Below are 8,872 nucleotides of genomic sequence, written 5' to 3'. Positions count from 1 at the left end.
CACCAGGCAAAGTACTTTTTTTTTTTTTTTTGTTTTTTTTTGTTTTTTTTTTTGAGACGGAGTCTCGCTCTGTGGCCCAGGCTGGAGTGCAGTGGCCGGATCTCAGCTCACTGCAAGCTCCGCCTCCTGGGTTTACGCCATTCTCCTGCCTCAGCCTCCCGAGTAGCTGGGACTACAGGTGCCCGCCACCTCGCCCGGCTAGTTTTTTGTATTTTTTTTAGTAGAGACGGGGTTTCACCGTGTTAGCCAGGATGGTCTCGATCTCCTGACCTCGTGATCCGTCCGTCTCGGCCTCCCAAAGTGCTGGGATTACAGGCTTGAGCCACCGCGCCCGGCCGCAAAGTACTTTTAAAAAGAGAAATGTATTCACCAAATTTATACTTTAAGTATATACGTTAAATTCCGAGAATAACCACCAAAATGATAAAGGGGAGTTTATTAAGTATTAACTCACATGATCACAAAGTCCCACAACAGGACATCTGCAAGCTGAGGAACAAGGAGAGCCAGTCTAAGTTCCAAAACTGAAGACTTTGGAGTCCAATGCTCAAGGGCAGGTAGCATCCAGCAGGAAAGAAAGATGTAGGCTGGGAAGGTAGGCCAGTCTAGTCTTTTCATGTTTTTCTGTCTGCTTTATATTCTAGCTGCCCTGGCAGCTGATTAGATGATGCCCACCCAGATTAAGGGTGGATCTGCCTTTCCCAGCCCACTGACTCAGATGTTAATCTCCTTTGACAGCACCCTCACAGACACACCTAGAATCAACACTTTGCATCCTTCAATCCAATCAAGTTGACAGTATTTACCATCACAACCAATAAAACTGAAGAGCTGACATTTCTAATACTTTCTAGTATAAGCTTTTCAGAAAAAAAATTAAGTCCTCTTGAAACAAACAAACTTAAGCTATGAGAAGATTATTTTCTAAATTTGTGTTTAGAAATGTTTTCATTGTCCTGTAGTCTTTATTGTTAAAATTACAAACGTGTAACACCTTTTAAAAACTCTCATAGTTGCACTTTTGAAAACTTGACAAAAAAGAATTTGCTGATTTGTTTCAAAAATCTTCTAAAGGAAAAGCTTTAGTGGGTTTTGTATATGTGTTACGAAGAAAAAAATGCAATACCTTATACTATTGGTTTGCAAGAACAATTCACAGACAACATAGAAGATGGAAACTCTCCAGCCAAATATTTCCAGAATTGATGGATGTGACAGAAAATGATTAGTAAAGCTAGGCAATGATTCACTTTTGTATTTGATCTATGAATCTTTGTAAGTTATCTTTTCAGCTGTGACATATATTAAAAACCAAGTATTAGGACATATAGACTCATGGAATTGAAGTGAAAGTCCAAAACTAAACATGTATTTATTGTCAGTTGATTTTTGACAAGGGTAATATAAAAATTCAATGGGGGAAAGAATAGTATTTTCAACAAATGTGCTAGGACAACTGCCTATCCACACTCAAAGAATAAATTTGAACCCCTGCTACATATCGCATACAAAAATTAATTCAAAATAGATAGGGATCTAAATGTAAGAGCTAAAGCTATAAAACTCTTAAGAGAAAGTATAGATATGAATCTTCCTGACCTTGAATTAGGCACTGTTTTTTTAGATACGATACGAGTAGCACAAGCAACCAAAGAAACATAGATAAATTGGACTTCATCAAAATGAAAACTTTTGTGCTTCAAAGGCCACTGTCAAGAAAGTGAAAATAACCCATAGAATGGGAAAAATGTTTATAAATCATATATCTGACAAGGTCTAGAAGCCAGAATACATAAAGAACTCATATTACTCAATAATTTAAAGACAAATAACAATTTAAAAGTAGACAAAGAATTTGAATAGACGTTTCTTTCAAGAAGATATATGAATGTTCAATAAGCCTATGAAAAGATGCACAACATCATTAGTGATTAGGGAAACATAAATCAAGCCACAATGAGATACTACTCATATCCACTAAGATAGCTATAATCAAACAGACCGACAATGACAAGCCATGGCAAGGATATGGAGAAATTAGAACCCTCATCTATTGCTGTTGGAATTGTAAAATGGTGCAGCCACTTTCTAAAACAGTCTGGCAGTTCCTAGAGTTAGCATATGACCCAGTAATTCCCCTCCTAGGTATATTCTCAAGAGAAATCAAAACAAATGCCCACACAAGAATTGTACATAAATGTTCACAGCAGCATTATTCACAATAGCCAAAAAGTAGAAACAACCTAAATGTCTATTAACTGAAAGTACTGATATATGCCACAACAGGGATGAATCTCAAAAACTTTGTTACATGAAAGAAGTCAGGCACAAAAAGCCACATATTGTATGATTTATGAGAAATCTCCACCATAGGACAACCCACAGATACAGAAAATAGATTAGTAGTTGCCAGGGGTTAGGGGTAGAGAGGAATAGCAGTGACCATTAATGAATATGCGTTTCTTTTGGGGGTAATCAAAATATTATAAAATCAGATCGTGTGATATTTACATAACTTTGTGAATATGCTAAAAACACTGAAATGAAGCCTCAATTAAAAAACGCTTTAAGAGTATTGTAATAAAATGAACTGGTCCAAAATTTTGAATCAATGTATCACAGAGTGATGAATCATGGTTTGTTTTTTTTTTAAAGAGAGAAGTGTATTTAATCAAATTACTCATTAGCAAAAGCAGGGGCTTTTGCACTGTTACTAGTTTGTATGTAATTTTAAGATAGTTTAATCTTTATCTTACCCTTTGAAATTTAATTCTGGCTTTTTATTGTGCATAAATATTAATGTAGCAGTACAGAGAGACAACTTGTAAATATATAAATATATATTGGAGATTTATGCACAAAGTTTTCATTGACGGGGGATGCAACCAACAAAGGTTTCAGACCATTTCTTGTTAGGTATCTTTACATGACAGTCAGGGAAATTAATGTAAGAAAATCAGCAAGAGGTGGGGATATCCCAGATTTTATCTTATATTAAGAATACTGAGGCCAGGTGTGGTGCACCATGCCTGTAATCCCAGCAGTTTGGGAGGCTGAGGCAGGAAGATCACTTGAGCACAGGAATTCGAGAGCAGTCTGGGCAACATAGCAAGATCTCCCCGCTACAAAAAATAAGAAATTAGCTGGATTTGGTGGTGCACACCTTATAGTCCCAGCTACTCAGGAGGCTGAGGCAAAAGGATTGCTTGAGCCCAGGAGGTCAAGGCTACAGTGAGCATAATCAAACCACTGCCCTCCAGCTTGGGCAACAGAGTGAGCCCCTGCTGAAAAAAAAAAAAAAAAAGAATACTGACACCAGGCATGGAGTGCAGGCATGGTGGCTCATGCCTGTAATCTTAGCACTTAGGGAGGCCAAGGCAAGCAGATTGCTTGGGTCCATGAGTTTGAGACTAGCCTGGGAAACATGGTGAAACCCTGTGTCTGCAAAAAATACAGAAAACTAGCCATGCATGGTGGCATCTGTCTGTAGGCCCAGCTACTCAGGAGGCTCAGGTGGGGAAAATCACCTGAGCCTAGGAAGCTGAGGCTGCAGTGAGCTGTGATTGCACCACTGCACTCCAACCCTGGGAAATAGGAGTGAGACTCTATCTCAAAAAAAAAAAATACGAAGGTAATTTGTGTACATGATTAAAATAAAGAAGAGCTGGGTGTGGTGGTATATGCCTGTAGTCCCAGCTACTCAGGAGGCTGAGGTGGAAGGATCACTTCAGCCCAGGAGTTGGAGGCTGCAGTGAGCCATGATCACATCCTTGTACTCCAGCGTGGGTGACAGACCTAAGACTTTCTCTCTAAAAAAGAAAAAAATAAATCTGAGGGCACTTACTGGAAGATTCTATAAAGTTATATATATAATTTATAGATTTTTAACTCACTTTAATTTTTCATCGTGTGGTGGCAACTTGGTACCAAGCACACTTCCATTCTGTGTTGCTCCACAGAAGAGGGTTATACTTTATTACATACTATGTGCCAGAAACACCACCTTTTGAGAATAATATTACAGTTCTTTCTTCAGTCATGTCCCCGACTGCCAGCTAGGCATTGGCACCCTTTCCCAATTCTGCTAATACTACAACGTCGTCTGGACTAGTGTCCAATTTCTTTTCCCAGCTTGCCCTGGAAAAAAACAGTAGTGTCCCTGTAGTCTGCGATCTGTTTCTTCAAATGTTTGCCTGACCTCATTATCCAGAACACTCTGTAAATGCAGTCTGCTACACAGCCCCGAGTCTGTGAAGGGGCAGGATACTCCCTGGAATGCAACAAAGCAGAATAGAATGATCTGTCTCGCCAGGCTTGGAAAATATAGTTGCCAGGTTGCTACTGGTTTAAAGAAAACACATGAGAACTGTGCTAGCCACAACCCTCCGCTCCTGAAACGCTGCTGTGAAAACTGCAATACAGGGACCAAAAAAGCCTAGAGGAAAGTTTTGCTGGCATACCTGCCTGATCTCTAGCTGTTCTTTTTTGAGACAGGGTCTCACTGTATTGCCCAGGCTGTAGCGTAATGGCACAATCATGGCTCACTGCAGCCTCAACTTTGTAAGTGATCCTCCTACCTGAGCCTCCCAAGTAGCTGGGACTAGAGGCACATGGCCAACACAACTGGCTAATTTTGCTATTTTTTTTGTAGAGATGGGGTTTCACCATGATGTTGCCCAGACTGGTCTCAAACTCACGGACTCAAGCCATCTGCCCGCCTTGGCCTCCCAAAATGCTGGTGTTACAAGCATGAGCCACCAGTCTGTTTTTTCTGCTTAGGAAGTGCTTTATATTTTTTGAAAAGCCACAAAGCCCAAAGCCAAGCTGCACCCACTTCCCCAAAGGGCCAGCTAGTTGGCCTATAGGTCAAATGTATTTCCTTTTAGAAGGGTGATAGTGTGGGAAGAATACCCAAATAACTGTGTTTAAATTCCTAGTCTTCTACTTCCTGGCTTTGGGGAAGTCACCAACTTCTCTGATCCCTGGTATTCTCATCAGTAACATGGAGATAATAATAACTACTGCAAGTGGCTGTTGTACAGGTGAAATAAGAAAATATACCTGGAAATAACCACTGTGTCTGGTACACAGTATGTATGTTAGATTTCTGTTTTGGGAGTCAGGGAAACAGGATCTGGGATGGCTTCTTTATGAACCCACAAGCACTATGGCTGACACTGTTGATGTGGCTTATCCAATCGGCAAATAACCATGCACCTTTCTTCTTGGAAGAAACACTGATTTCATTTGGATGGTGTTTGAACCTGGCTTCGCCTGAAGGCAAAGCCTGAGACAAGGCAAGTATATGGGTGTTTATTTGGAAGATGATCCAGGGATGAGGAATGAGGGACCAGGGAGACAGGTCAGAGAAGGAAGAAAAGCCAACAGAAGGGTGTGTTATCAAGGTCACGGCTGTGGACAATGGAGCTCAATACCACCAGGACCTTCCAAGAATCATGTGGCATGCCCTTAAAGGATGGGCCCCAGTAGCACTCCTCCATCAGTTCCCAGGTTGACTGGTCAAAGTTTCCCTTCCAAACTGTCCATGTCTACCACTGATTGACTGCTCAGTGGTGCCTGTAGCTTCTGGGAAGCCCAGGAGAGAAAGCAAGAGGTTACCAGGGAGAAGCGAGACAAAGCCCACATGAGACTGTCTTCCCAAACCAGGACTGGCTAGATAATTTGCAGGACCCAGTGTACAATGAAAAGGTAGGGCTCTTTGTTAAAAAAAAAAAAAAAAAAAATTTCTAAGCAGCACGAGCAGAGCATTAAACCAAGCCCAGAGCCCTTCTAAATGAGAGGCCCTGTAAAACTTCACAGGCCCCATTCCCCAAGAAGCCAACCCTGACTCCAGCTGGGGCTGGAATCAGAGACAAGGCCAAGAAAACGTGAGTGAAGGTGCCATGGACGTAGACACAAGTAGCAATGTGCCTAGCATGAGAAGATGAACTAAAATCGGAATAAGCCCAAATAGCAGTCTCATTTCCCTTCTACAGTGATTGGGTTAAGATGCTCATGTTCTGGCTAATAAGATATCATGGAAAGTCTACTGAAGGGTAGTAGCCATAGAAAGGCAAGAAAAGCAAACACTTTTTTTGCTCCCTTTTCTCTCCTTCCTGCTAGAAATGCCGTTCTGTGTGGACATAATGCTGGGAGCAGCAGCAGCCATCTTGTAGCCATGAGGAGAGACGCTCCTGCCACACTGAGATAGTAGAGTGGACAGAAAGGAGAAACTGAGGTCCTTGAGGACTTTGGTTAGCTGCTAGGCTCACCCTGGGATCACTACTTAGGGAATTCCTGCTTAGTAACACTAACTGTCCTATGGGTAAAGCCACCAGCAGCCAGAAGCGTTTTTAACTTATATAACTCTTAAGAAACATATCCACTGTCTTTGGCATTACAATTACATTGATCTTTGAAGCAAAGCAAGGACTGCTGTCTATAAGCATGCTTTGACTAGGTCAGGGCAAACAAAGAATTAAATTAAGGAAGTAAATGGTCTCTGCTACTGACTGGTAGAGGAAAACCCCATCTAATTTACCTTCCTTCTCTGCATAATCCGTATCCTTTGCCTCTAGTTACTTTCCAACTGGGAGACGTGTAAGGAGGAAAATGGCAGTTGGGGCCTCCATGCCCACACCACTAGGGGACTTGAGCCACTGATTGACTGATCTTATTTTCTAAGATTAAGCTGTTTAAATTCTGTAGAGGACATTGTTGTATTTGACTGTCCTGAATTGTCTTCATCTGGCAGTGCATTTCATTTTACTTTCAAAAACTCTTCAGCAGCTTTGCAGGTAGTCTTAGTGAGACTTTAGAGTCAAGGTGCCTAGTCCTCCCTTGCCAAAATCAGAGTACCTAACTCAGAGGCCAATTGGACTCTCTCTCCAGGAAATTTGAATCTCAGTGGCACTGCCTTAAGTGGACTATGAGTTCCTGCTGTCTAGATTCTGGATGGTTCAGAGTTCCTGTCCTTGCAGAAGCTAATTCTTAGGTTCTCTGAGCTATCTCACATCCCTGTTTTATACATATATGTGATATTTGCCTGTTAGCCACAATTTCTACTGCATGCCATTGAATAAAAGAACAAACTTTAAGCCTAAAATTTAAAGGAAATAGAAACTTCAAATAAAATAATTATTTAGCTGCTTATAAATAAACTCTCTTACTTTCACATATCCTGTCATATTAATTGAAGGCATAGTAGTAGATTGTAAAGCTGGCCCCAATCATACAAACTTCCCTGTATGCAAGCGCTTTGTGACTTTGTAGCTCCTCCCATGAAGAGGTGGAGTCTGTTTCCCCACTCTCTTGAATATAGGTTGGCCTCATGATTTGCTCTGGACAAGATGTTGTAGAGGCAACCATGTGTATTTCCAAGCTTAGGCTTTGGGAGGCTTTGTCTGCTTCTGGTCTATCTATTGGAACCCTGAGACTGCCAGGTAAATAACCCCAGACTGGTCAAGAGACCACATGGAGCAGAGCTGATTCATTCTATCCATGGCCATCCTAGAATAGCCATCTTGCTGACTCCCGAACCTGTGAGAGAGCCCACCCCAAAATCAGAAGAACTGCCTACAAATACACTACAGTTGACTGCACTTATATGAGTGAGTCCAGCCACAGTTAGAACCATTTGTTTAATAGACTCTTGAGCCACCATAAATGATTGTTTTAATGCTTAGTTTTGAGATAGTTTTTATTATACAGCAATAGCTAATGACTAGCCTCTAAAGCATAAAAGGCACTGAACTAGTATTCAATCATTATTATTATATGCTTATTATATGCCTTACACTATGTTCATATACAATTGCTCATTGAAATTCTCATGGAAACCCATAGGGTATGCATTTGTTTTTAAAGTAATGCAGTTCCTCTCTACTTGCACGTAGTTGGGAAATTTATGTAATACAAGAATATTTGTTTTTGCCTGTAATTAGCCCAGTCTTTCATGTTGCCAAAACCAGGGGAAGACTATTTTAAACAGAGTGTTGAGAGAGGTTATTGTGGACTTTGGGCAAGGACTGTTCCTACCATCTCTCTTACTTAGCACAGTGTCTGGGGCATGTTTGATACATTGAATGGAATATTTAAGTCTTCTAGTGCAAGCCTGGTGGTTCTATTCAAGACCAGAGTAATCCTAGGTTTGTGAGTCAAATCAAAAGACATCCAAAGTACTCAGAAAGCTTGAGGCACTTCTATGATCACTTGGAAAACTCTAAAACTGACTAACCATTTAGAACAAATGTGTAATAAGGGGATCTGTTCAAAACATTCAGGTTTCAAGGAAGCAGTTTACTTCACAGACTAGAAGGGGAAAGTTGGCTAATGGGTATGTTTGATTCACCCAGGCTTTAAAATAAACCTTTGCAAAGCTGTGTTCTAAGCTGGTGCCTAAGTCCAGTGGTTTGGATAGTACAGTTGTTCACTTAAATAGATGAAAAGTATAAATACATTGAACATATATCCATTATTTTTACTGCACAAGAAATTTTCTAACAAAATGAATTTTTGAAATATCACTAGAAACTTCAATTGTGGTTTCAACAGGATTTAGAAAATATTTTTGCATATTCATTTGACATAAAAAATTTCCCCCAAACACAATGAAAATCTACTCGTAACACAGGTTTTCCAGTGAACAAACATATTCTGATGGTGCCTCTGGTTACCATGTGAAGCAGGCTCCCTATTTCTTAAGTTTGTTTTCTCTGGAAATCTTGACAGAGCAATTCTTTCAAAAGATCCATAAGGAAGAAAACAAAACAAAAAAACAACTACTTAAGCTCGTCAGTTAACACTGCCAATTTATCACTAGCAACACTCATTACTCTTAAAGTAATTCAGGACATAGGTTACTCAAACAGCC

The sequence above is a fragment of the Theropithecus gelada genome, chromosome 9 (assembly GCF_003255815.1).
Source record: "Theropithecus gelada isolate Dixy chromosome 9, Tgel_1.0, whole genome shotgun sequence".
Lineage (NCBI taxonomy): Eukaryota > Metazoa > Chordata > Mammalia > Primates > Cercopithecidae > Theropithecus > Theropithecus gelada.
Note: the sequence above shows the minus strand (reverse complement) of the source record.